The sequence below is a fragment of the Pleurodeles waltl genome, chromosome 2_2, assembly GCF_031143425.1.
Source record: "Pleurodeles waltl isolate 20211129_DDA chromosome 2_2, aPleWal1.hap1.20221129, whole genome shotgun sequence".
NCBI classification, from domain to species: domain Eukaryota; kingdom Metazoa; phylum Chordata; class Amphibia; order Caudata; family Salamandridae; genus Pleurodeles; species Pleurodeles waltl.
In genome coordinates this window covers 605,485,887-605,513,295 of record NC_090439.1, presented here as the reverse complement: position 1 = coordinate 605,513,295, position 27,409 = coordinate 605,485,887, and the positions used below count along the sequence as shown (strand labels likewise).

Below are 27,409 nucleotides of genomic sequence, written 5' to 3'. Positions count from 1 at the left end.
CAAGTCGGTATCGTAGTATTATGTTGCGTTCTTCCATTGTGGACAGGTCCACCAGCGGCCGGTACACGCGAGGATTCCTCCTTCTCATCGCTAGTCCCAGCGGACGGTGCCTAGGAAGGAGAATATGGAGTACAGAGTCAATCCACTCACAGGTACGTACAACACAGCTTGCACAGTACAGGTAAATGTATGGTTTGATATGTTTGTATGTGTGCCATTGCAAGGCCTAGGCCTGTGTGACGCATTAGAAATTAAGCCATGTGGGCCCTTGAAATGGCCGATGCCTGACCTGTGAAGTGGGACAATGGGATGTGAGGTCACTGCGCTGGCGGGGCACACCGTGTCGGTAGGCGGTCGAAGACCGCTGTGCGAAGACGCATTGGTTAACATTGAAGCCTATGGTTTTCAGGAGCCAATGACGATGTGCGCCGGCGGTCGCGGGACGCACCGCCGCGGTACGCACCGCCGCGGGCGTGACCTCCATTTTCTATCTGCTCAATCATTCGAGACCTGATCATCCACAGGAGAGGACCTATACTGCAAGTGCTGCTGTGAACTCGGTCTGGAAGTGACAATGGCTGCTGCTACTGGTGAAAGGGCCCCCGCCTTCAGTTCAGAAGAGTTGGAGAAGTTCGTGGACGGGGTCCTCCCCCAGTATGCGCTACTCTACGGTCCTCCAGACCAACAGGTGAGTACACTCAGTGCACATTGAATGGGTTATGCCTGTGTGGAGGGGGGGGATGTAAGTTGGTGGGGTGTGGAGGGAATGAGGAGTGCAACGCACGACAGATGAGAGAATGGGAACCATGACAAGGTTGGGGAGGGGGGGGCATGTACTCCAAACATGCAGATATGTGACGGTTTCTCTTTCCCACCCTGTACATGTCAAACAGGTGAGCGCCCACCAGAAAATCGATATTTGGCGTGCCATCGCCAAGGAAGTCCGGAACTTGGGGGTCTACAACAGACGGGGCACCCACTGCCGCAAGAGGTGGGAGGACATCCGCCGCGGAACGAGGAAGACCGCAGAAACACTGCTGGGGATGGCCTCCCGACCTAGGAGGGGTGCCAGTCGCACCATGACCCCCCTGATGTCCCGGATCCTGGCGGTGGCCTACCCTAATTTGGATGGGCGCTTGAGGACAGCACAGCAGACACAAGGGGGTGAGTATCCGCACATTCTCCTATCTGTATGCGCATTGGAGGCGTCTGGGTGGGGGAGGAGGGCTGTGGGTGACATTAGGCCAGGGCGCTCTCTGTAGTGTAGTCCGCTCCCTTAGGCATGGCCCTGTGCCCCCGCCCCCCACCTCTGTAGGGTGCCAAGTGCAGCTACCCATGCTCCAGCATCACACATGTGCACGTGTGTTGTCCCTAGACCTGTTTGCCTAGTCAGAAGTACTGAGTAGTGTACCCCAAGTTCGCGACTTAGTGCACGAGGCACCTGTGTCTGTCCTCTCCGCAAAGGGTATTGCTAAGGCATGCACTCAACTTTGTTTCATTTCTCCCCCCACCCTAAATCTTTGTCTTCTTGTGTTTTAGCATCATCCGGCGGAGGAGATTTGGCGTCGGAGCAGGAGGGAGCTGCAGGTCACCAGGCCCCGGTGGGCACTGACACAGACACCGAGGGCACCAGTGATCCGGAGGGCGAGGGGAGCACCACAACGGGGGCCGGTAGAGACACCAGCGACACGGACACGTCCTCGTTTGGGAGCTCCCTAGCGGTGGCGGCACCATCTGTGCCCCCCGCAACAACAGGTACAGCCGCCACCCAGCGCACCAGCACCGCCCTCCCAGCAGCCCCTCAGTCTTCGCTCCGTGGCCGCTCGGCCAGGAAGGCACGCGTCTCCTTCGCCCCAGGCACCTCAGCCCCTGCCTCTGTTACCCCTGCTGCCCTCAGTGTGGAGCTCATTGACCTGGTGAGGATGGTCATTGTTGGGCAGACTACCCTTCTGAATGCCATCCAGGGAGTGGAAAGGGAAGTGCATCGGAGCAATGCCTACCTGGAGGGCATTCATTCGGGTCAGGCTGCCCATCAACGAGCGTTCACTGCTCTGGCCTCAGCACTGACGGCAGCCATTGTCCCTGTCTCCAGTCTCCCTCTTCTATCTGCCTCCACCCTTTCTCTGTCTCCTGTACCTCAACCTATCCCATCCACACCATCAGACCAGCCTGCACACACCTCAACACCCAAGGCCAGCTCATCCAAACATAAGCACCACAGAAAACACAAGCATTCACCCAAGCAACACACAGATGCAGACATATCAACAGTCACTACCACCTCTGTGTCCCCGTCCTCCTCGTCTCCCTCCTCCCTCCCTGTGACGTCTACACTCACACCTGCATGCACCCCAACATCAGCCAGTTCTTCCACCACCAGCAAACCCTCCACTACAGTCCGCACACCTGCAGTCACCACCCCCACTGGCATTTACACGTCCCCTGTGTCCTCTCCCACTGTGTCTGTCACCCCCTCTTCCAAGACACATAAACGCAGGCAGACACCCAAACAACAGCCAACCACCTCACCACAGCCTACGTCCCAGTCACCTGCACCCAAGGACAGCACACCTGGCTCTCATACAACCACATCCTCTTCCTCCACTTCTCTCACCACTACTCCTACCCCTTACCTTGGTCCCAAGAAAAATTACCTCTCCAGTTTTGACCTCTTTCCCTCCCCCGACCCACCCCCTCCAACTGGGAAAAGTCCCAAGGGCACCTCAGCCACCACCAGCCCAACTTCTACAGTGCAAGTGGTGCATGGCATGTGGAGTCCACCCTTTGGCGGCAGTAACACTTCGGTGAGCAGCAAGGGGACAGCCAGCCCCCCCCCAGGCAAGAGGACCCGGAAATTGAAGGGCCGCCGTGAGCGGACAGAGACGTCTGCCCCCAAGGAGGTGACTCCGGCCACTTCACCGGCCACAGCAGCCAGGGGAGGCAAGGGCCCGAGAGCCCCATCTAAGGAGCGGAAGGACAGCAGGGCGGAGAGGACAACCACCAGGAGTGCGGAGCAGGAGGGCCCCACAAGCCCCATCCCGGCTGCAAGGGACGACACCAAAGGGCCCAGGACTCACTCCCCGAAGGTGCCTGACACAGCACGGTCGGAGGGCGAGTGAGCAGGGTGTCCAGGCCAGGTATGACTCCCTTGACATACTGCAAGAGCACCGCTGAACAGGGCCCCGCCGTGAAGACAGGTACCGCTGAACAGGGCCCCGCCGTGAAGACAGGTACCGCTGAACAGGGCCCCGCCGTGAAGACAGGTACCGCTGAACAGGGCCCCGCCGTGAAGACAGGTACCGCTGAACAGGGCCCCGCCGTGAAGACAGGTACCGCTGAACAGGGCCCCGCCGTGCAGAAGAGCACCGCTGAACAGGGCCCCGCCGTGAAGACAGGTACCGCTGAACAGGGCCCCGCCGTGAAGACAGGTACCGCTGAACAGGGCCCCGCCGTGAAGACAGGTACCGCTGAACAGGGCCCCGCCGTGCAGAAGAGCACCGCTGAACAGGGCCCCGCCGTGAAGACAGGTACCGCTGAACAGGGCCCCGCCGTGAAGACAGGTACCGCTGAACAGGGCCCCGCCGTGAAGACAGGTACCGCTGAACAGGGCCCCGCCGTGAAGACAGGTACCGCTGAACAAGGCCCCGCCGTGCAGAAGAGCACCGCTGAACAGGGCCCCGCCGTGAAGACAGGTACCGCTGAACAGGGCCCCGCCGTGAAGACAGGTACCGCTGAACAGGGCCCCGCCGTGAAGACAGGTTCCGCTGAACAGGGCCCCGCCGTGCAGAAGAGCACCGCTGAACAGGGCCCCGCCGTGAAGACAGGTACCGCTGAACAGGGCCCCGCCGTGAAGACAGGTACCGCTGAACAGGGCCCCGCCGTGCAGAAGAGCACCGCTGAACAGGGCCCCGCCGTGAAGACAGGTACCGCTGAACAGGGCCCGGCCGTGCAGAAGAGCACCGCTGAACAGGGTCCCGCCGTGAAGACAGGTACCGCTGAACAGGGCCCCGCCGTCTCAAGCACCGCTCCGCTGGGCCCTTCCTGTCAAGCACCGCTCCGCTGGGCCCTTCCTCTCAAGCACCGCTCCGCTGGGCCCTTCCTCTCAAGCACCGCTCCGCTGGACATCGCCATGTCATGCACCGCTGCGCTGGGTCCCGCCGTCTCAGGCACTGTTTATGGTTCACTGTGCCCACCATGCCTCCTCCTTGACCAGTGGACTCTGTAATCCACCTGAGAGACTGTGGCTTTGCACTCCCCAGGATGGTCCAGTGGGCAATCCACCCACTGTAGAGACATTGAGAGACTGTGGCTTTGCACTCCCCAGGATGGTACAGTGGGCAACCCACCCACTGTAGAGACATTGAGAGACTGTGGCTTTGCACTCCCCAGGATGGTCCAGTGGGCAACCCACCCACTGCAGAGACTTGAGAGACTGTGGCTTTGCACTCCCCAGGATGGTCCAGTGGGCAACCCACCCACTGTTGAGACATTGAGAGACTGTGGCTTTGCACTCCCCAGGATGGTCCAGTGGGCAACCCACCCACTGCAGAGACTTGAGAGACTGTGGCTTTGCACTCCCCAGGATGGTCCAGTGGGCAACCCACCCACTGTAGAGACATTGAGAGACTGTGGCTTTGCACTCCCCAGGATGGTCCAGTGGGCAACCCACCCACTGCAGAGACTTGAGAGACTGTGGCTTTGCACTCCCCAGGATGGTACAGTGGGCATGGTGGCTCCTCGTGGATCTGGCGTCGTGGACTCATGTGGCTGTGGTGGCCCCCCCTTCCCTTCCCCCTGAGGTGCCTGTAGTTTTGACATCAGATGCCCCTGCAGTGTTCTCTCCAAAGGACTCAGGTCTCGTGTGTGGGCTTTGCCCTTGTTTCGCAGAACCTTGGCCCACGGACATGTTATATTCGTAGGATGTGCAGGACTTGTTACTTCAGTGATACACTGATGTGTATATCTTTTTGGTTTTTGTAAATATTTTTCACGGTTGCTCAATTATTTCCAGGTGCTTTTTTTGTACATGAAAATTTATTCCAAATTTGGTTGTGTCATTGTATTTTTAAAGGGTCTTTGTGTGGTGTCACTGTGACTTCCTGCTCTGCATTGGTGTGTACATATTGGGGGGGTCGCATATGTGTATGCCCGTAACCTTTCTTCCTCCCCCCTCCCGTGTGTCGTAGGTGCAGTACTCACCGTTGACGTCTGCGCCGGAGTTCGTACTCCTGGTAGATGAGCAGGTAGACGAGAGCAGGTATGATGTTCAATTCGGGTTCCATGCTGTCCGGATTCCGCGTGGAGTGTCTCGAGGTGAGCGTTTTCCATTGGAAATGTCTGTTTCCGCCGTGTTTTTATCGGCGGGGCTCCCGCCCCGGAAAAGGTGGCGGATTGGTGGGTCGTGATAGGGTGGGCGGTACATTGTCTGCCGCCTGGCTGTTGGCGGTGACCGCCGCGCTGTTTGTTTGTTCCGCCGTGGCGGTCGGAGTGTTAATGCGGCGGGCTGTGTTGGCGGTTCCCGCCAGGGTCAGAATTGCATTTTTTTGACCGCCGGCCTGTTGGCGGGTTGGCCGCCGCTTTATCACCGACCGCCAGGGTCAGAATGACCCCCTAAGTCCGAAGGTAAAAAGTTGACCGGGACCTTCCAGCCAGCGTATCCGAGGAGGGCTCCAGGGACGTCGGATCAAGATCCAGGTTTACCCCGGTCGAAGGATTTTCACCTCGAAAAAATGACTACGTCCGAAGGTAAAAATCTCCACCGAGGATTCCTGCATCGCGTATACAGAAGAGCTCCAGGAGGTCGGATTGGACTGGCAGGTTCGTCCCGCTGAAGAAAATCTTCGAAAAAGAGACTAAGTATGAAGGTAAACTTTTAACCGAGGCCTCCCGTGGCCTCCAGCCGAGCAGGGCTCCATCGCGGTCGGCCTGAAACTTTGACTTTGTCCCGGTCGAGGTGCAACCAGATGACGCTTTTTGTTTCTAGGCGCTAAAAAACAATAATTCTTAAAAAATTCATATCTCCGGTTCCCCTTATCCGATTTTATTCGTTTTTGTGTCATTTTAAAGATAAAAATATAATCGATTTTTATAAATTGGTTTTGGATTTTTAAACTGTTTCCTGTGTTTTATTTAATTACTGTTTTGCGATATTTGAATGCTTTACACCCTGTCTCCTAAGTTAAGCCTTGACGCTCGTTGCCAAGCTACCAAAGGTTGAGCTGGGTTTAATTTACTGAGACCTAACAGGACCTTAGTGGGGGTTAGTGGCCTATTGCTAAGTGTAGGTACCTACCTGCCCTTACCAATGACCCATTTTCCAACATTTCCAGATTGTGACTTACACTTATAAGTTGCAATAAGGTAATTCCAATGTTATTCTATGGGAGAGATAGGCCTTGAAGTAGTGAACAATTACTTTAGAACTTCTTCACTACCAGGTTATGTTATGTTAAAAACATTTGTTATAACGCATAGCGACTCACACCCGAAGGTGACCAAAATGGCAGTTGCAGGTAGATCAGTAAAAACATACATATTTTTAGAATTATTTTTTAATGTTGATTGATCATTGCACATGCTGATTTGCAAAGGAGCTTATTTCAGTGAAAGGGGGCAAAATAAAAGGAAGATCTGCCACCAAATCTAGAAGTGTGGATACAATGGGTCTTTAGTAAAGCTTGATCTATCAATGTAAGCAACTGCATAGTTTGCTATTGATTGACTCTTTTGTGCAAGTAAGTAAGAAGCAGTTTGGTTAGTGCCTTGTGGGTCAAGCAGAACAGTTTGAAAATGGCACGATTCCTAAATGGTATCCAGCAAACAACTTTCGGAATGGGAGTATAGGATGAGTGAGAAGGGAAGATGCAAGGTAATTGGGCTGCCACATTCTGCACTACTAGCAGTGTATTCCCAAAATCCAGGCACCTCGTAATAATTGACTGAACTAGGATTTTGCTTGATGAAGTGAGGAGCCACAGAAAGACTTTCTTAAGTAAACACACAGTGGCAAAAATTGTGGGACAGGTTGCTCTGACTTGATCCTTCACTAAAAGTGTCTGATCCAAGATTTTTAACCACCTGCTTTGGGCAAAGGGCAGGACCTAATTCAGAAGGCCACCAGTCCATTGACCAAGACTACCGAGCTCTGTCAAACAACACTGTCTCTGTTTTTTCACCACTTAATTAGGTGCTGTTGTTGGCCTTCAATCAGCAATTTTCCTCATGCCGTCCACAAACCGTGTTTAAAGCCACTTCTGGAGCTTGCTCAAAGCATATCACTAATTGGGCATCATTGACATAGGAAATGATCTCAAGCCTGCAGATTTAACAATTTGCATGGGGGGGACCATGTAGACACTAAGGCCCTCATTACAACCCTGGCGGTGGGTGATAAAGTGGTGGTAATACCACCAACAGGCTGGCGGTAATTACAGCCATATCATGACCATGGCAGCGATATCTCCCATAGACAGCCAATGTACCACACCAACCACCAGGGTGGAAACAACAGCCACCACGGTGGTAGCCGCCAACAACCAGGCAGAATTTTGACACAGGAAACTGCCACCTTTTCCCAGGCGGTACCAACGTCAACAAAAGCTTGGCAGAAACAGAGCTCAGAGGTGAAAGGACTCAACATTGGAGACACAGGGAAGAACCACGCCGCCATGGAACCCGAACTGCAAGTTTTACCGATGATCTTCTATGTTATGCTCCACCTGGAACACCAATGCCGATGAAGACGATGGCGGTGAGTAGAGCCGCCTAGCACACAAGGGAGGGTGGGAGGAAAACAAGAGTGACACGCACAACACACACCCCACACACACACCATACACACAACCAGCTGCACTACAAAAACAATTTGGCCCCGAAAAACAGCAGTCTAATGCAAGGGCAACAAGAATTGACTAAAGTGATTGTAATCAGATCAATATCAAAATTAGCAAGTCGATTTGGCAATGAAACAGATATGTATACATGTACAAAACATCTGGATAGAACAATGCAGGGGCATTAGTTTGGAAATAGGCAGGCTCCTCAGGGGGAGGGGGACATCTCAGCCGGATGCGGGAACAAGCCCACTGGTTCTGGAGGGGGCAACATGCCCAATGGTTTGTCCTGGGGAGTGCACGGCCACAGTCTCTCAAGTGGGTGTCTTGGCCACTGGTTCTGGAGGGGGGCAACATGCCCATTACTTTGTCCTGGGGAGTGCAAGGCCACAGTCTCTCAAGTGGGTGTCTTGCCCACTAGTTCTTGAGGGGGCAACATGCTAATTTCTTTGTCCAGGGGAGTGCAAGGCCACAGTCTCTCAAGTGGGTGTCTTGCCCATTGGTTCTGGAGGGTGAAACATGCCCATTGCATTGTCCAGGGGAGTGCAAGGCCACAGTCTCTCAAGTGGGTGTCTTGTTCCCTGGAGGGTGGACTACATAGCGTCCGCTGGCGGTGATGGCTGCATGGTGGTGGTGGTTGGGGGAGGCTCCTAGGCAGCCCCTGCACTCACTGATGGTGGCATGGTGGTGGTGGTGGTAGAGGGGGCTCCTGGACAGCCCCTGCACTCACTGATGGCTGCATACTGGTGGTGGTTGGGGAAGGCTCCTGGGCAGCCACTGTTGCACAACCTGGCCCTCAGACACCATGTACCTTTTTTGCAGGAGGAGGAGACTGGAGATGCCCCTGTGGCAGCAGTGGAACCTCAGGACAGTGAGGATGAGGAGGCAGAGGATGAGGATGTGGACAACAGAGCATTAGTGATCCTTCAGTACTTCCAATAACACAAGGTGAGACAGTGCAACTTCACATTTCTATGACTGTTGTTGTATTCTGTGTGGCATTGGTATGCTGGCATTACCCACTTATTTCCCCTACTTACTGTTTCCAATGGATTGTCATTTTACAGATGTTAGTGATATGACAACAATGTCCTGATGTGATCACAACAGCCAGCAACAGGTCATTCATTCTATACCCTCACTATGTACAGTTCATTTGCAATGATTGTAGCTGTTTCAATCAATACAAGTTTGCAATACATGAAATGCTAGTAGTCAAGGTTTGTCCAAGGGTGTTTATTGTAGTACTTAGATTTTGAGGGGAAGGTGCAATGGAATGGGGTGATGATGGAGGAAAGTCCAGTGTATTGTTCCAGTCTGTTTGTAGCACAGGTGCAGTGTCCAAGGGACACATAGAAAGGGGAGCAATGGCAGTTCAAGGTGGACAAGGTGACAGAGTGCAACACAAGGGGGACAATCAGGAGAGTCTCATTTCCTGGCGCTGGTCTTGGCAATTGTCTCTGGCTTCTGTCTGGGTCGCGGGGAACGTTTGCGGGGTGGTTCACCTTTTGGCGGGGGAAGGATCCTGGTGGCCTGGGGGTCCTGTGGTGGGGTCTCCTGCCCCCTAGCGGCAGCAGAAGTGGAGGGCTGGTCGATGGACTGGCTAGTGGTAGAGCCCGCTCGTGTGCTGTAGCCTCCCTCATGATCTTGGCCAAGTCTGCCAACACCCCTGCTATGGGTTTAGGGTGGTGTTGATGGCCTGCGAGTCCTCCCTGATTCCTTGATACTGTCCCTCCTACAGCAGCCTGTTCTCCTGCACGTTTTCAAGGATCTGGCCCATTGTGTCCTGTGAATATTGGTAGGCTCCCAGGATCTCGGACAGTGACTCCTGGAGAGTCAGTTCCCTGGTCCTGTCCTCCCCCTGGCTCACAGCAGTCCTCCCAGTGTCCCTGTTGGCCTGTGCCTCTATCCCCTGAACTGTGTGCTCACTGCCACTGACCCCAGGTCCCTGATTGCCTTGGCTGCGAGATGTGGCCTGGGGTCCCTGTACAGGTGGGCACACTGCTGATTGACGTGTCCTGGGGACAGAGGTGTGGGTACACTGGGTGGGTGCTGTGGTGTTGGTTCCTGATGGGGGAGGCTCTGTGAGTGGCCTTAGGTGACCGACTGTCCAGTGGTCCCTGATGGGCCAGGTAGGTCCTCCAGATGCTGAGTTACTGTCATCACTAGGGGCCTATTCTGTTGGGGGACTGGATGGTGGTGGCACCTCCTTTCCACTGACATTGGCTAGGTACCTGTGGGGATGTAAATGATGTATCATTCTTCAAGTGTATGACATTTGTACTTCCGTAGCTTCCCCTCTATGGTTGGTGTTACCCTGACAGCTTTCGCTTGTGTATGGTGATGTATTGTGGGATTGTTAGTTTCCCTATGCTGTGCATGCTTTAGTGATGGGTGTCCATCCAGGGCTGGGAGAGGTGTCCATGAACTGGTATGTCATGCAGGGCTTGGCATTGGGATTATTGAGATATGTGGGTGCAGTGTGTGGGATGGAGTGGAATGATGGGAGTGGGTCTGTGGGTGTGAGATGGCATGCAGGTATTGGGGGTGATAAGTAGTAAATGTTGACTTACCCGTGTCCAGTCCTCCGGCAACTCCAGCAAGTCCCTCAGGTTGCAGTATTGCCCGTACCTGCTCCTCCTATACTGTGAGCTGTGGGGGAGGAGGTGGGGGTATACCGCCAGTCCTCTGTGTGGCGAGCTGGTGTCTTGCTGCTATGGAACATACCTTCCCCCATGGGTCGTTCCACTTCTTCCTGATGTCGTTCCTTGTTCTTGGGTGCTGCCCCATGGTCTTGACTCTGTCCACAATTCTCCGCCATAGCTCCATCTTCCTTGCAATGGAAATCTGCAGTATCTGTGCTCCAAAGAGCTCTGGCTCTACCCTGACAATTTCCTCCACCTTGACCCTTAACTCCTCCTCAGTGAAACAGAGGTGCCTTTGTGGTGCCATGGGTGTTGTGTGATTTGTGTTGGTAAGGGTGTGTTGGGTAATGTGGTGGGGTGTGTGATGTAGAGTGTTTGAGTGGTGTAAGTGGTGTGTGTGTCTAGTTGTCTCTGCGCACTTCTTCTCAGTCTCCTGGTGTAATTGGTGTTCGTAAGGGGTTGTGGGTAATGTGGGTGTGTGTTTTATAGTGGTGTGGGTGTGGTGTGTATGTGGGTGTCAGGTGTGTGTATTTGGTATAGGCCAATGCTGTGTTGTTTTGTTTGTGGGTGTCCATTCTGAGGGTGGCGGTATGTACCACCAATGTTTTATTGCTATATAGGGGGTTATTCTAACTTTGGAGGAGGTGTTAATCCATCCCAAAAGTGACGGAAAAGTGACGGATTTACCACCAGCCGTATTACGAGTCCATTATATCCTATGGAACTCGTAATACGGCTGGTGGTATATCCGTCACTTTACCGTCACTTTTGGGACGGATTAACACTCCTCCAAAGTTAGAATAACCCCCTTAATGTCCACCGTGGTGATTTGTGGGTCATAATGTGGTGGGAGTTGTTTTGTTGGCGTAATGGTATGGGTTTTGGGACCGCCACTTTTGCACTGACCTTTGGGCTGGCGGATTTGTGTATGTGGCTGTATTCTGTTGGATTGGTGTGTGCTATAATATGGTGAACGGATATTCGCCACTGCGGCGGTAAGTTGGTGGTCGTCAGTGTGGCAGTAAACTGGATTTACCGCCAATGTCATAAAGAGGGCCTAAATGATGCCAGGCTCAGGGAGGAACCCTGCAGGACTACTTTATTGACCTGCACAGAGCAGGAACTAAAGGAGTCTATGAAGATGGTTTGGATTTGGTTGCTGAGAAAATCCCTGAGCCAGCGTAGTGGTCTACCATGTATACCCATGTCCCGAAGTCTGCAGATTATGATTGAATTTGAGACCATGTCAAAAGCCGCAGACAGATCCAGCAATACCAGCATTACTGGAATACCTGCATCTAATGTAAGTCTGATGGTATCGGTGACTGCCAGGAGTAATTCTCTTGTTGGTGCTAATGAGATGCAAGGAAGAGCTGCAGAACTTAGCCATGTCTCTGTAAAAAAACTGATGTTAGGGGACAGAGTCCTTATTTCAGTGGAATGTTTGGCCATAGACCTGATATTACATATGAGCCTTCGAGCACCGGTGGGGCCTTTGAAGGTGTAGCCACTAGTCTCTTTGCCTGTTTAGAAGTAGGTGGTAAAGGCAGGGAAGTCTGCTGCTGTTCAGTCCCATATAAAAGTGGGAAAGCCAAACCAGAGAATCCACATTTCATACATGATGTTAGCCCCTCTAGGAAAGGAAACCGCTATGAGCAGCAAAGTAGTGGATACAGTACGATGTTGACTTTGCTGCACAATTGATTCAATTTCAGCGCACTGTAAAGCTGAATTGTATGGCTTTCCATGATAATGAAAATGTCTATGTGCAAAGGAAGAGGGAGTCTAGCATCTGGTGAAAGACAGGCACGGAATGGCACAGACCGGCTAGCCCCTGGCGTGAGTGCTCCAGTGGTGTATTTGCTGTGTACATCTGTGGTGCATATACAACCTGTGTTTGCTTAAATAGGTGTCTCGAAAGGAGCAGCGACTAGACAGCCGACCACCTAAAATGATGGCAGTATTTTGGATCAACCAGGAAGTGGGCAGCCCTCAAAAAAGCTCTCTCAGCTCAATCAGCTGTTGCTGTGGTGGACAGGAGAATGCTAGTTCTCACAAGAAAAGCCCCAATAAAATTGACGCACAAAGAATCACAAATTAACACAACTAACATAAAATTTAAATTAGCTTGGACTGAAAACAGTTGACTAGCAGTTTTTGCATGAACAAGATATGTGGTCACTTAAATAGGTGTCTGCAAAGGACCAACACCTATACCGCCAACCTGCCAAGATGATATAGGTATTTTGAGACAACCAGGAAGTGGGCAGCCCAAGAACAAACTCTCTCTGCTCAATTGACTGTTGCCTTGGCAGACTGTAGAGTGCTAGTGGCCACAAGAAACCCCTCTTTAAAATAGTGGCACAGAGAATCACAAATGAACACAACTAAAAGAAAATTAAAATGAACTTGGGGTGAAAACAGTTGCCCAACAGTTGTTGCTTGTCCACCACTGTGGTCGCTTAAATAGGTGTCTTCAAATAAGCACAGCCGATCTGCCAAGATAATGATGGTATTTTAGTCAAGTAGGAAGTGGGCAGCCCTCAAAAAAACTCTCCCCGTTCAATTGGCTGCTACCGTGATGAACTGGAGGGAGCTAGTGCACACATGAAAACCCCCCTTCAAAAATGTGGCACAAAGAATCACAAATCAACACAACTAATAGAACAATAGGATGAGTGTGGAGTGAAAACGTGTCCTGTCTTTTAAATACAATGTACCCTGCCCTTTGGGCTGTTCAGGGCGAACCTTAGGATTGACTTATATGTATAAAAAGGGGTATTATGCCAGGTCGAGATGGCATTGTAAAACTGCACTCACAGGCTCTGCAATAGCGGGCCTGAGGCATGACTAAAGGCTACTTGTGTGGGTGGCACAATCAGTGCTGCATGCCCACCAGTAGTATTTATTTTACAGGCTGCAGGTACATGTAGTACCACTTTACTAGGGACTTATGGATAAAATAAATATGCCAATTGGGAAAAAGTCAATGTTTCCATGTTTTAGGGAAAGAGCACAAACACTTTAATACAGTATAGCAGTGGCAGAGTGTACAGAGCCCTCATACCAGCACAAATCAGGTCAGAAATGGGGAGGAGGCAGGCACAAAGTGAGAGAGAAGGCCACCCTAAGGCAGTCAGGTCTAACACGGAGTTTCAAGTTGTATGTTGTTTTTAAAAATGCAACATCACGCTTTACTTCTTACAGTCCCTTAGTAATCAAGAGATTTGTTACTCAGTTGGTTTGGTTGTGAGGTCTGCTATATAGCTATGGATGAAATTGCTTTTTCAATGTGGGAGTGCAAGGATGTACACCATGAATTAAAATGTATGTTTGGATGATTATATTAGCCTAATACATATTTTATTCATTCAACTTGTGGATTGTCTGTTCAGATTGAGTTAGGTAAATAATTTCTCAAAACAAGTATAAACCAGGAATCCAAAATGTGTACATTCCCAGGACATGCACAGAGGCATTCTAACTTCCCTCAAAATACGAAATGATTCATTTCAACATTGATGTAAGCCTTTGTGACTACTGCATTTCAAAGTTTTCAGGAATCATTCCCAATGAACCCTGTCTTCCCACTGCTCAAATTTGCTCTGCCTGCAATAAACAGGTGCTCGCATATTTTCTTATTTCAAAGCAACAGTCTGTGTAGAGACCCTCCTGCAGATCTAACTGCAAGAAATTGGGTTGTTGGTTAGCTGGGCTGTAAGCTCCAGTCAAGCAGCAACCATAATCCTTAATAGGGTAAGGCACAAGCAAATCCCCAAATTAACCTGTGCTCAACCCCTTGGCAGCTTGACACAGACCAGTCAGGCTTAACTTAGAGGCAATATGTAAAGTGTTTGTGCAACACTCCTAACGCTAAAGCAGTGCAAACACCCATAAAAAGAACCCCATACCACATTAGGACAATAGAGCAAAATATAATAAATAAAACAAGACCAAAACAACAAAAATCCAATCAGTAGAACCAAAGTTATTACATTTTAATGACTGAAGTGTAAAATAGTGTCCTAAAAGCTCAAAGTGTCAACCATGGCTATCTGGCCACACTGAACTGGTTCAAAGTCAAAACGTAAGGCTGAATGCGAAGGATTCCCGATCAAATACAGCCCCAGGTCATTCCAGCTGAAGGTTTACCTTCGCAAGTTCATGCAAAGAGTCCCATTTGCATTGCAGAGGGACAGGGGAGGCTGTCAGCATGGCACGAAGAGCAGTCCAAGCATCAGGATGGGCGAGCTGGAGCTTCGCATTGGTGGTCCCCCATGAGTGATCGATGCTGCAGGCTAAAGAGATCGGCTGGCGGTGCTTCCCCCTGATTTTCGGTGCAAGCGGCATGGTCTCAGTGTGAACGGGACCATTCATTATTGTGAAAAGCCCAAAAGCATAATTTAAGCTCACAGAACCACACCAATGGTCCAGGACCTGAGGGGCACCACTCAGGGGTCAGTAACTCACTATAGCTGGGTCTAAGAGCTGTTGGGGAGCCTTTTATGTCCCTGAGGTTCATATCAGATCAGGTTCAAATGAGAAGGGAACCTAGTGATGAAGCATGCCACCTTCATGTGGGTCAGGGTTCTTGTCCTTAAAAAAAGCATTTTTCACATACACTGACACTCCTCTATCTCACTGACTAGATATATTGTTTGTGATTATTGATAGGGAGCACTACGCAGCTAGTCAGGTTGTGAACTCACACTAGACACGCCCTTGTGCTTTGATTCAAGATGAGGTTGCCAGTGCTGTTCTTCCTCCCCAGCAAGAGAGCAGCAGGTCAGCAGAGCAGGGCAGTAGCTTCTGGAGAGTATCAGTCCAGCAGAGTGGCAGTCTTTGTAGCAGCACAGCAGTCCTTCTTCCTGGCAGAATATCCACAGGTCCAGAAGTGTACTGAAGAGTTGGTGTCTGAGATCAAGTATGTATACCCACTTGTGACTTTGAAGAGGGAGGAAGCCTCTAGAGCTTTCCCTTTGAAGACCTCATGCATCCTGCCTTCTTTGTTCTACTCCAGCTACAGGGGGTATGCAGCCCTTTGTGAGGAGTCAGGACACAGGCCATTCCAGTGTAAGTGGGGCTGTGCCCAGCTCTTCCCTCCTATCCTGCCAGTGATGGCTCATTCAGGCACATCTAAGCTCCCTATTGTGTGTAGCTGTCTAAGAGGAAAGCAGATAATGTAACTGTCAGTTACACCCAGTCATGGGACCAGAGACTGGCAATAAATGGCTACGGCAGGAAAATGCAAATTTTCTAAAAGTAGCATTTTCAGAATTACAAGTTAAAATTCAACTTCACCATGCTAGAATTTTAAATTGTGATTTCAGAGGTGCCAAACATGAACAGGTTACCTATTCCCATTTGGAAATTACACATAGAAAATGTAATAAGGTAACTCCAATGCTATCACATAGGAGAGGTCAGCCTTGTAGTAGTGAAAAACAAATTTAACAATTGTTCACCACAAGGACATATCCGACCCTTTAAATACACTGCACCCTTTCCTCTGGGCTGTCCAGGGCATATTGTAGGGGTGACTTATAAAGAAATCCAGGTACCACCGTCTCCGGTATATATATATATATATATATATATACAAAGGTGATTTTATTTTGCCAAATTGATACAGCAGTTTAAAGTGCACAAACATGCTGTAATGGCAGGCCTGACACATGTTTAAAGGGCTGCTTACATGGTGGGCACAATCAGTGCTGGAAACTCACCAGTAGCATTTAATTTACAGGCCCTGGGTATATGTAGTGCCACTTTACCAGGGACTTATAACATGACAATTAAATATGTCATTGGGTATGAGTTAATGTTACCGGGTTTAGAGGAGACAGAGCAAGCACTATAGCACTGGCTAGCAGAGGTAAAATGTGCAGTGTCCTAAGGCTAGCCAAAGCAAGGTCAGTAAAAAAAGAGGAGGAAGGCAAAGGGTTTGGGGAAAGAGTACCCCAAGGCTGACAGGTCTAACACAAACAATCACTATTAATAGAAATTTCAGAATGGTCCTTTTACTCTGCATTTTCTTATTTCAGGGCCTAAGCAAGCCTGAGATCAAGACTGGTACAGCAATCGGACACATACTGTGAGAGGGAAGAGGATGAAATAGATACTGTACAAGATCTCATAGAGACCATATGTTACCAATTATTTAAAATGCTAATGTTTATTCATACTATAGATTTGGAGCCCATTCTAAACTCCATCCTACATGAGCATCTTAGACATGCAATTACACAAGTGGCGGATGTCACCCCTAAAGAGTTAATTCTGCTTTGACTCATTAGAATTGATGCAGTATGGCACGAGCTGGAGTAGTGGTGGTAAGTGGTAGGGTCCCTGTTAATATTACTGCAAAAATAATGATACCAAGATGGAATTGTGATTAGTTAATTGAAAGGAAAGGGCTACAATCTGACATTGATAGATTTGGATCAGCCACACTTAAAAATTAGAAATCAATATTACTAGTATTATTATTACTATTACGATTATTCATAGTAATATTAGCACTAATGATTACTATTTTTATCATTATTATTATTAATAGTAGGAGTAGTAGCAGTGTAGGTACTATTCTTAGTTTTAAAGTGTTACTAACCTGGATGTAAAAGTGTCAAATTCTATTCATTTCCTCTCTGTAAATGTAACTGAATTCCATTCTAAACATACTAGTAGAAAAATAGGGCCTGTCGGCCCGTAAAAAATTCATGCTGGCTTTAGCCCATTACAAATGAGTCATTGCCGCCTGAAATACACATTTCTGCTCTGAGATACTAATGGCAAACATACGGGAAGGTCATTAATTCCCCTGTTGCTCATTCAGCCATATTCACAAAAACTTTTTTTTACTCAGAGATTGATGTGTTGAGCCTTCTCATGAGAATTTTAGGATGCGGATTTCCATGTAGACATTTAATACAGCATGTTTGGTTGGCGAGATTACACATTTCAGTGAAGTATGTACCACAAAGGTTCACAAATAGTCAAACGCATACATAGAAGTAAACATAAGGCACTGCAACAGTTTCTACTCTATTAATTTTATTATTGTGGCATCAAGTGGATAAATTATATCACTCCTACCACCAAACCCACTGCTTCAAATACATTTTTGGCAGCATCAGCTGTCAATTGTATTAACTACCAGCCACACCAAATGGAACCAGAGGGACTTAGTATCTTGAACCCTTAGCTTCTTTTATGGCTTCTGTGCCTTTGGACAGACTTTGCAAACCTTACTTCTTGCTCTGCAGCTCTGCTGATGCCCCAAAGATCAGTGTCACCACCTTTGTTATATTCTGCCATTGTGATTCTATCAGGCTCTCCCTCCCTCAAAGAGACACTGAAGGTTTGGGTCATTATCACCTAAAATGTGGTGGGATGTGAATTCTTTGTTGGGCCATGATAATTCTGATGAACTGTTAATGGCTTCCACCCATCCATGTTATTGCAAAGTCTTGGGGCCTCATTACGACCCTGGTGGTCTTAACACTGCCAGGGCCATGGTGGAGGTTGGGCCACCGCCAATGTGGCGGTCCGACAGCCACATTACGACTGTGGCAGTTTCAACACGGTCGGACCACCAGCACTGCCAGTTTTCCACCACTAGAGGGGCTGGCAGTGCTGGCGGTCCTAAGCAGCACTACCCTGGGAATTACAAGTCCCCTTTCCACCGGCGATTACATGCCACACATTTATATTAATCTTCGCTTCACTTTTTTTATCTATTTCCCCAACAGGGTAATACAAATGTACCTCTGAAATGTTCATGTGAACACAGGTTACTTCATGTAATTCCTCATTCGGGGTAGTAGTAGCATTCAATGTTAAATTTGTAAATACCATAGAACATAATTTCATTTTACATCCTGAAATGAGTTTATTAAAAAGTATGATTTTGGAATAAACAGCCAGCTTGTGTGCGTGAGGCCTTAATTTTAAAGTATATCCATCTGCTTACACTTGGATGGCTCAAAAAAGCCAAACCATGCCGACAACAACAGAAATGTTATCTTAGTACACTGAAGGATGCAACCTATTTGATTAACCCCTTCGCTGCCAGGCCTTTTCCCCCTCCTGTGCCAGGCCTTATTTTTCCTATTTGGAATAGTTCTCGCTTAGGCCCTCATAACTGTTTGTCCACATAAGCTACCCGCGCCAAATTTGCATCCTTTTTGTCCAACATCCTAGGGATTCTAGAGGTACCCAGACTTTGTGGGTTCTTCTGAAGGAGGCCAAGAAATAAGCCAAAATACAGTGAACATTTTTTTTTTTTTTTTTAAATGGAAAAAGGGGCTGCAGAAGAAGGCTTGTGGTTTTTTCCCTGAAAATGGCATCAACAAAGGGTTTGCAGTGCTAAAATCACTAGTTCCCAGCTTTCAGGGACAGGCAGACTTGAAACAGAAAACCCAATTTTTCAACACAATGTTGGCATTTTACTGGGAAATACCCAATTGTTATGATTTTTTGTGCTTTCAGCCTCCTTTCAGTCAGTGACGGAAATGGGTGTGAAACCAATGCTGGATCCCAGAAACCTAAACATTTCTGAAAAGTAGACAGAAGTCTGAATTCAGCAAGGGGTAATTTGTGTATATCCTGCAAGGGTTTCCTACTGAAAATAACAACTGAAAAAAAATATTTAAATTGAGGTAAAAAAAAGAGCAATTTTTCTCTACGTTTTACTCTGTAACTTTTTCCTGCAATATCAGATATTTGAAAGCAATATACCGTTACATCCACTAGACTCTTCTGGTTGCGGGAATATATAGGGCTTGTAGGTTCATCAAGAACCCTAGGTACCCAGAGCCAATAAATGAGCTGCACCCTGCAGTGGGTTTTCATTCTATACCAGGTATACAGCAATTCATTTGCTGAAATATAAAGAGTGAAAAATTGCTATCAAGAAAGCCTTTGTATTTCCGAAATGGGGACAAGATAAGGTGTTGAGGAGCCGTGGTTATTTGCACATCTCTGAATCCCGGAGTGCCTATACTAGCATGTGAATTACAGGGCATTTCTCAAATAGACGTCTTTTTTACACACTCTCTTATATTTGTTGGGAAAAAATGTAGAAAAAGACAAGGGGCAATAACACTTGTTTTGCTATTCTATGTTTCCCCACGTCTCCCAATAAAAATGATACCTCACTTGTGTGGGTAGGCCTAGCGCCGGTGACAGGAAATGCCCCAAAACACAACGTGGACACATCCCATTTTTTGACAGAAAACAGAGGTGTTTTTTGCAAAGTGCCTACCTGTAGATTTTGGCCTCCAGCTCAGCCGGCACCTAGGGATACCTACCAAACCTGTGCATTTTTAAAAACTAGAGACCTAGGGGAATCCAAGATGGGGTGGCTTGTGGGGCTCTGATCAGGTTCTATTACCCAGAATCCTTTGCAAACTTCACAATTTGGCTAAAAACAGGTTTTCCTCACATTTCGGTGACAGAAAGTTCTGGAATCTGAGAGGAGCCACAAATTTCCTTCCACCCAGCGTTCCCCCAAGTCTCCCAATAAAACGTATACCTCACATGTGTGGGTAGGCCTAGCGCCCTCAACAGGAAATGCCCCAAAACACAACGTGGACACATCCCATTTTTTGACAGAAAACAGAGGTGTTTTTTCAAAGTGCCTACCTGTAGATTTTGGCCTCTAGCTCAGCCGGCACCTAGGGAAACCTACAGCACCTGTGCATTTTTAAAAACTAGAGACCTAGGGGAATCCAAGATGGGGTGGCTTGTGGGGCTCTGACCAGGTTCTGTTACCCAGAATCCTTTGCAAACCTCAACATTTGGCCAAAAAAACACTTTTTCCTCACATTTCGGTGACAGAAAGTTCTGGAATCTGAGAGGAGTCACAAATTTTCCTCCACCCAGCATTCTCCTAAGTCTCCCAATAAAAATGGTACCTCACTTGTGTGGGTAGGCCTAGTGCCCGCGAAAGGAAATACCCCAAAACACTATCTGGACACATCAAAATTATCAAATAGAAAACTACCTGTTTTTGTGGGGGGGGAGCACCTGTGTTTTTGGTCCTGGGCTCAGCAGCCATACAGGAAAACCTACTAAACCCAGATTTCTGAAAACTAGACACCAGAGGGAGGCCATGGAGGTGTGAATTGCATGGATCCCCCAGTGTGTTCTTACTTCAGCAAACCTCAAATTTAGCCAAAACAAATCTAATTTTTCCCTCATTTCTGTGTGGGATCACCACACCGGGACACATTTCCATCCACCCAATGTTCCCCTCAGTCTCCCGGTAAAAATCATACCTCACTTGTGTAGATGGGACAAGTGCCTGTGGCAGGAAAGAGCCAAAAACATGTTGAAATTGAGGCAGAACCAAAGCGTGCCCAAAAGAGCAGGTTGAAAAAAAAAAAAACTTTAGGCTGACCAGTGGGGCTGAATTTTTATCAGTATAGATGAGACAATTCTGAGTGGTAGGACTTTTGTGGATTCCTGCAGATTCTGGAAGGTTCCCTCACAAAAATGGGGAAAACATTTGTGATTTCCAGCAAAGTTGGAGGTTTGCAGGGGACTGTGGGTATGAAAATGGTGCGGTGTGCATGTGAAGCACACCACCCTGGACTCACCCAGATGTTTAGTTCACAGATGTGTCTAGGTCTTGTGGATTTTTCTACATGGCAGCGTCCCAAAGTCTAAAAAGTGCAGCCCTCACCATTCCAAGTGGGACGATTTTGAGAGTTAGCCAAGCTCTCATAGCCCAAATGTAAAACCAAACCCCAAAATAATCACATGTCCTCTTGCTTGCCATGGGATAATATGTTTTAGTGTGCGTGGAGAGAGTTGAAAGACTGTTACCCCCTTCAATTGGGGTGGGGGCATAACCGTGCCCATACTGGTTAGTGGCCACCACCACACTATTTTTTTTATTTTTATTCTCTGGCATCTAGTAGACTTTCTGCCCTTCCGGGTGTGGATTGGGGGAAATTGTCCCATCTGGTGGGCAGAACAACTTTGGCCCCATTTATTGGGGGTGGGGTTATGGCCAACAAAATCTTCCCTGGTCTCTGGTGGGCATTCTGCCCCGCTTGGGGGCAGATGGGTCTTCCAAAAATAATCAGTTTCTCCTCGGCTTCCAGCAGAGCAGGAGTTGACCTCTGATGAGATCAGCGCACATTGGCGCTCTGACATTCTCACACATCACAGGAGGTGCAGGGGCTCGGGGTGGAAGAGGAAGCGATTCCCCTTCCAGCCCTTCCCTTAGGGGGTGGAGGAAGGCCCTCAGGGGAGCGCCAGAGCTTTCTCTGAGGGCCTCTACCATGAGATAATGGTTACGTCCCTGGGGCCTCAGTGCCGCGCCACTGGACATAACCATTACGTCCTTGGCGGGGAAGGGGTTAACTAAAGAATAAACATGAGAAGATGTACACAAACAAGAAAAGCACACATATTGTCTAAATAACTGATTGTAATACCTCATAACAGAGGAAAGACATTAATAACAAGTAACTTTACTTTGACAACATTTACAAACATTTGAAACTTCATTGCACTGACACGTTTTGCTATTGCAGTGAAAGTATCTGTCATAGGATTACATTGTCATGCCTTATCGGGTTTCAAATGTTACTATAATTATGCATAAAATACATTCAATGTTGAGTGGAAAATGTGTACAACTAATTAAACCACCTTTCTATACTAACCCGGATAGCCAATAAAGAATCCAAAAAATAACACTAGTAATGATATTTTCTTTATTTTTTGGAGTGGCACAGACAAATCTATCATTTTATATACTACCACAAAATATTTTGTGAGGTGACCTATAGGTGAACATTATATATTTGAGAAAATAATTTTTATATATGCAATATGCAAAACACGTAATTCCCTATTCTAAATTAATTTTCAAAATACACATTAGTCCTTTTACATTAATATTTTGCAGGCCAGAAAAGAAAAAAAACTTCTTTGGTCCCACTTTGCCAGTTACTTTATCTAGGCAACTCTGAAATAAACTTACTATTCTGGACGTGGATTAAATCAACTCTACATAATTTGTGATTACATTGCAAAGTAAATGAGATACGTTTTAGGTGTTAGTGGCCTTAAGGAAGCAATGTTAATCTTGTAAATCATGTGTTGGTGTGATGTTCTGCAGAAATGAAAAGGTTTGAATTATACACATCAATGGGAAATTAAAGGAATTTAATTATTTTGGATTTGCAATAACAAACCTTTTAGTGATCTTTTAACTAAAGGTCCTTGAATTTGATGCTTGATTTTGATTTGGGTGTACAAGGTTTGGCAAACTGTGTTAAAACAGGTATTTGCCCAAATTATTGAGTTAATAATCAACCTCTCTTAAGGGTTATGTAAAATTTTAAATACACTAACACTCTCTAGTCCCTCTGGGCTGGATGGTTTTACTAAATTGATTTCAAAAGCACAGTGGGTCCAGAATATTAATTACCTGCTTAAATTGTATTCATATGAATCTGATGGCCTGTCCTCAAGTAGAAGCGTGCTTTAGGCCTGCTGACACAGATATGCTTATTAAAATCATTAATGAGTTTTTATGCATTTTGAATAATAATAATAAAATGTAGAGAAAAATAATGTAGAAAAATAATGTGTACGTTTGAGAATGTGCCACGAAAAGTGGCTGCCAGCTCACATGAGTTATACTAAAATGATTTAAAATGTGCAAAATATTGAAAATGCGTAATGAAAATGTAGTAATATGTCATAATGAGCTATATGACGTATGTTTTGCATTTTACTGTAGAGTTAACTTAGCTGAAGTTGTGGCCTAGTTCTGCCAGGCCTCATGCAGAAACTGAATAATCATGCAATGCAGAGCTGATGTGTTAAACTGACCCTGAACCACTTGTGTTAATAACATTTGCTTAGGTAGAATATTCTGCAATGAACCAACAGACAGGAGATGAGGGACTAGAGCATGTAACCAATTCAGTGTAAAGCAGACAATGTACTTTTCCAGGTCTCAAACAATAGAGACACTGACTGGAGAAGAAGATGCAACATTTTCGAAACTTGATGACTCGGATGATGAGGACCTCGTACAGTGAACCAATCAACACCCTGAGAACTGCGAAAAATTAGAATTCATAGATGTGTAAAATAAAAGTAATTGGCTATATGGTGATTAATTTACCAATTAGGGGATGGACTGGGTAACTTTAATATAATGTCGTGACAAGGGGGAAAAACTTCAGAACCGTTGGAGAAAATAGATGTTCGAGGTTAGGCTTGGACATTCAAAGAGATTCAAGATTCTGTCATTGGGCTCAAATCTTGAGACCCTGATGCGCTGCTGATCGACTGATGACCTGAAGACAAAGACTGACTTTGTTGCTGATCCATATCATAAATAGGTAGCTATGACATTGTGATTGATTGACTTTTTGTGCCTTTTTTTCTAGGTACCAACTGCGCTGTTTTTATAGTTTTTGTCCTAGCAAGATGTTTTTCTCAATTCATGTTCTAAACTGTTTTTGGCATGAAGTCCCACATGCCAATGCTAATCTGGGTTAGGTGGGGTTCCTATTCTGAGAAGTTGAAGTAGACGGTGACAAATGATTGATGGACTGATTTGCTGAACTCTGCTATTCATGTTAACACATTTTTCTTTATTGGCTTATGTTGAGGCATTAGAACGCATATTGGCCATCCCAACTATCTCAACGTGCTAAAGCAACTAGCTAATATTGTGTCCGAAAAAAACTACTTGCAATGACAGTACCAGCCACTTAAATGCTTAAATGTTTGTTTAAACAAAAAATAAGTATGTTAAGTCAGAAAGATGACATCATATAAACTCTCAGCCTTTGGTAAAAGGGACCCTAATGACTGCAAAACAGCACTCTACTCTTTAATTACTGTTGTAAATGACGATCCACTTGTATATCAGAATAAATGTTTCTTTTTATTTAATAGTTAGGTAAATACAACAGGGCTCACCAACACCGCCCGTCCAGCACTGCCTCCTAGCCCAACTGACACTTTTCCCCATACATTCTCATTCTAAACCTACACGTTCTACATTCAACTTCACATTCTACATTCTACTTATTATCTATTGCAACAATTACGCTTTTATTTTTAGGGAGGAGGTTTCAAACCACATTTGGACCACTACTCTGGTCTGCATAGAGAACATGGAATAAAAATTGATAAAATAGATAGAAAACGATAGTAAAAAATATATTGTAAAATATAGAAGCTAGATCAGGATATTTATTATCAAAAGCATGCTGTGAATTTAAAATAAACAACTAAGACCCTGATTACAAGTTGGGCTGTTTCACCTGGTTCAATATTTTCAGATGAACTTCCATCCTTCACAATTCCAAGTACCCCACAGTCCAGAAATAATGGGTTTACTAATATAGGATTTGATAACTCCTGACCTGGAGACAGTAGACGTCCCTTTGTTATTGAAGGGTCTGTGGGGTCTGTGGGTTGAAAACATCAGCACAACAGAGCTCTGAGTGGCCTTTGCAGAAGCACAAGGGAGAATACAATGCTTCCCTAGGACAGAAGGACAGCTCTAAAACTCCAGATCCCCTGCATTACATTAGCTACCCGCTCCATCACAACCCTCCCACTGGCACTTAATACCTGAAATGGATACATCACCCACGTTTAATTAAAAGTAACAATTTATAAAAATAAATATGTTTAGCTGGTTTTAAAACACCGATGTTATTGAAGGGATAAAGAAGGAGAAGTGAACGTGATTAAAGAGAAAGCAGAATACAAGTGAATGCTAAGGAAGATGAACAAGCTAATCGAAAATGTCAATAAAGGTAGCAAACTACTACTTCCTACTCTGTTTAATATGACAGATGTTTTTAAAAGTGTCACATTGTAAGTGAAAAACATATTTGCAGACAGAAGCGCCTGTACAGATTCAAATCTCTCATTAAGCTTGTGAATTAAATCATCGCCAATTAAATGTGATGGGTCATATTTGCAATTGCTCATTTCACAAAACACTGCAGAGAACTTCCCCAACAGCACTGAAAATAAAATATTTCCGTGTTTAGTTGTTCAGGATTCGTGTTTGTTTTTTTTCTGCAGGATCTTCAGCACCTCATCCATATATCTGTAATTACTGTCTCAGAATAAAACTAAGTTGGATGATAATGACAGGCTGCTTCTTGAGCAAAATTCAAGGGGTGGCGCAGGGATTTAAAGATTTGTTGGGGACTGCAAGATACAACCACCTGGTTTGTCTGATAGGAGTGGCATGCCAAACTCTCAGTCTAAGGTAACATAAAATGTCCCTGGTTTTGGAATGCAAGTAGGTCAGGTTAGTAGTCCTTGCAAGAGTGCACTAATAATAAGTTCCACCTATTTTTCATCCTTAACATCATTACTTCTTTCTTGGAATGGCTGCTTTGAATTCCAACTCTCCCATGCAATGATGCTTACCTGGCTGCAGTGTATCTATGATCCATTAGCTCTCCACAGTGTCAATTTGTCATCGTTATTCATCCTTTCCGATGCTGGAAGCTTTCCTCAAGGGTCATCCCCTTCTGTTCCGACTGACAGCAGCCACTGCAAGGAAAAATTTGCATTTTATGAAGTAGAGTGTGGTCCCTATGGAGTAACTGGCAAAATTAATAAAAGGCACATGAACATGATACATTTACAAAAGGCATGACTGTTAATGACGTTTAAGAAAACTTCCAGCGCAAACTAATTGGGTTTCTATAAGGCCTTGCAGCTTCTAGTGTAACTGGAGTTTTTAAGCAAGTACGTTCTAAAAAAACTCAGCTATGCTATTCGCAGTCAGTACTTACCTTGAGCCAGTTGCTAGTGGTGGGGGCCACTGGCAGTCATTTTTGAGTGTGGATTTCCCTCAAAACATTTGCCTTCACTACTCCTGTTTACTGAATTATATTCTGTTCGCTTTAGGACTCTGTGCAATTTATCACTACTAACTAATACTTAAATGATTGTTCTGTCTCCTTTAAATATGGTAAAACTGGCCTACACCTGATTGGCACATTTAATTTACTTTTAAGTCCCCACTAAAGTGATACTACATGTACCCAGGGCCTGTAAATGAAATGCTACTAATGGGCATGCACCACTTGAGGGTCACTGACTAAAGTAGCACTTTCAAATATGTCTCAGGCCTGCCATTAAAGCCCGTAGTGCAGGTTTGACCTGTCACCTTGACCAGGCAAAATAAACCTTTTGCCAGGCCTAAATCTTATTTTTAATTCATATATCACCCCTAAGGTAGGCCCTAAATGCTCACAGGGCAGAGTACAATGTCCATAAAAAGTAGGACATTTGTTTCTAGGCTTTACATGTTCTGAAAAAACTCTTACATTTGTTTACTGTAAGGCCTATCTCTCCCATTGGATAACATTGATTTACCTTAATATATTTAATAGGTGGTAATGTTTGACTGGGAGTAGACAGGGATGTTAGGTTTAGGCTCAAATTAACTGTACCTCAAAAACCTCTTTAATTGTAAAGTCGGATTTTAAGTCACAATTCTGAAAATTCCACTTTTAGAAAGTTAGCATTTTCTTGCGTTTTTCATTTAGTGCCTGCTGCCTGTGTCCTGAGTCACGTGGCTATGAATTGCTCTACTAATAGATTTTGTGTGTTTCTGCCAGACAGTTATACTGAGGTCGCTCAGGTGTCAACAGGTTGGACCACCCTGCCAGAATGGCTGGGGGTGGAGCTAACAAGCTCCAGATGCATCTCTCCAACTGCCAAGCTGACTTACTGCAACTGGACCTGCCTGAGCCTCTGCTAGCGTAGTCTTTGATCCCGAAAAAAGGTGCCTCCCCAGATCTTGGAAACTTGGCTTGCATCAGAGTGTTCTCCTCTGTAGAGAAAGGAGAAATCCTGGGGTTTTGGGCACTTCATAACCACAAATGTTCTACTGACACCAAACTTGGCTTTCTA

The 27,409-nt window shown here is 46.5% G+C and overlaps 1 protein-coding gene across 2 annotated transcripts in view; it reads right to left on the bottom strand.

Annotated features, from left to right (window-relative positions):
* SNTG1 (syntrophin gamma 1) overlaps positions 1 to 27,409 on the bottom strand; it is a 3,232,656-nt gene that overhangs the window by 2,572,967 nt on the left and 632,280 nt on the right. For both annotated transcript variants that reach the window (XM_069218895.1, XM_069218893.1), the window contains exon 3: positions 25,913 to 26,038. The gene's annotated coding sequence lies outside the window, so the exon portion shown is untranslated. The remainder of the gene's footprint in view (positions 1 to 25,912; positions 26,039 to 27,409) is intronic.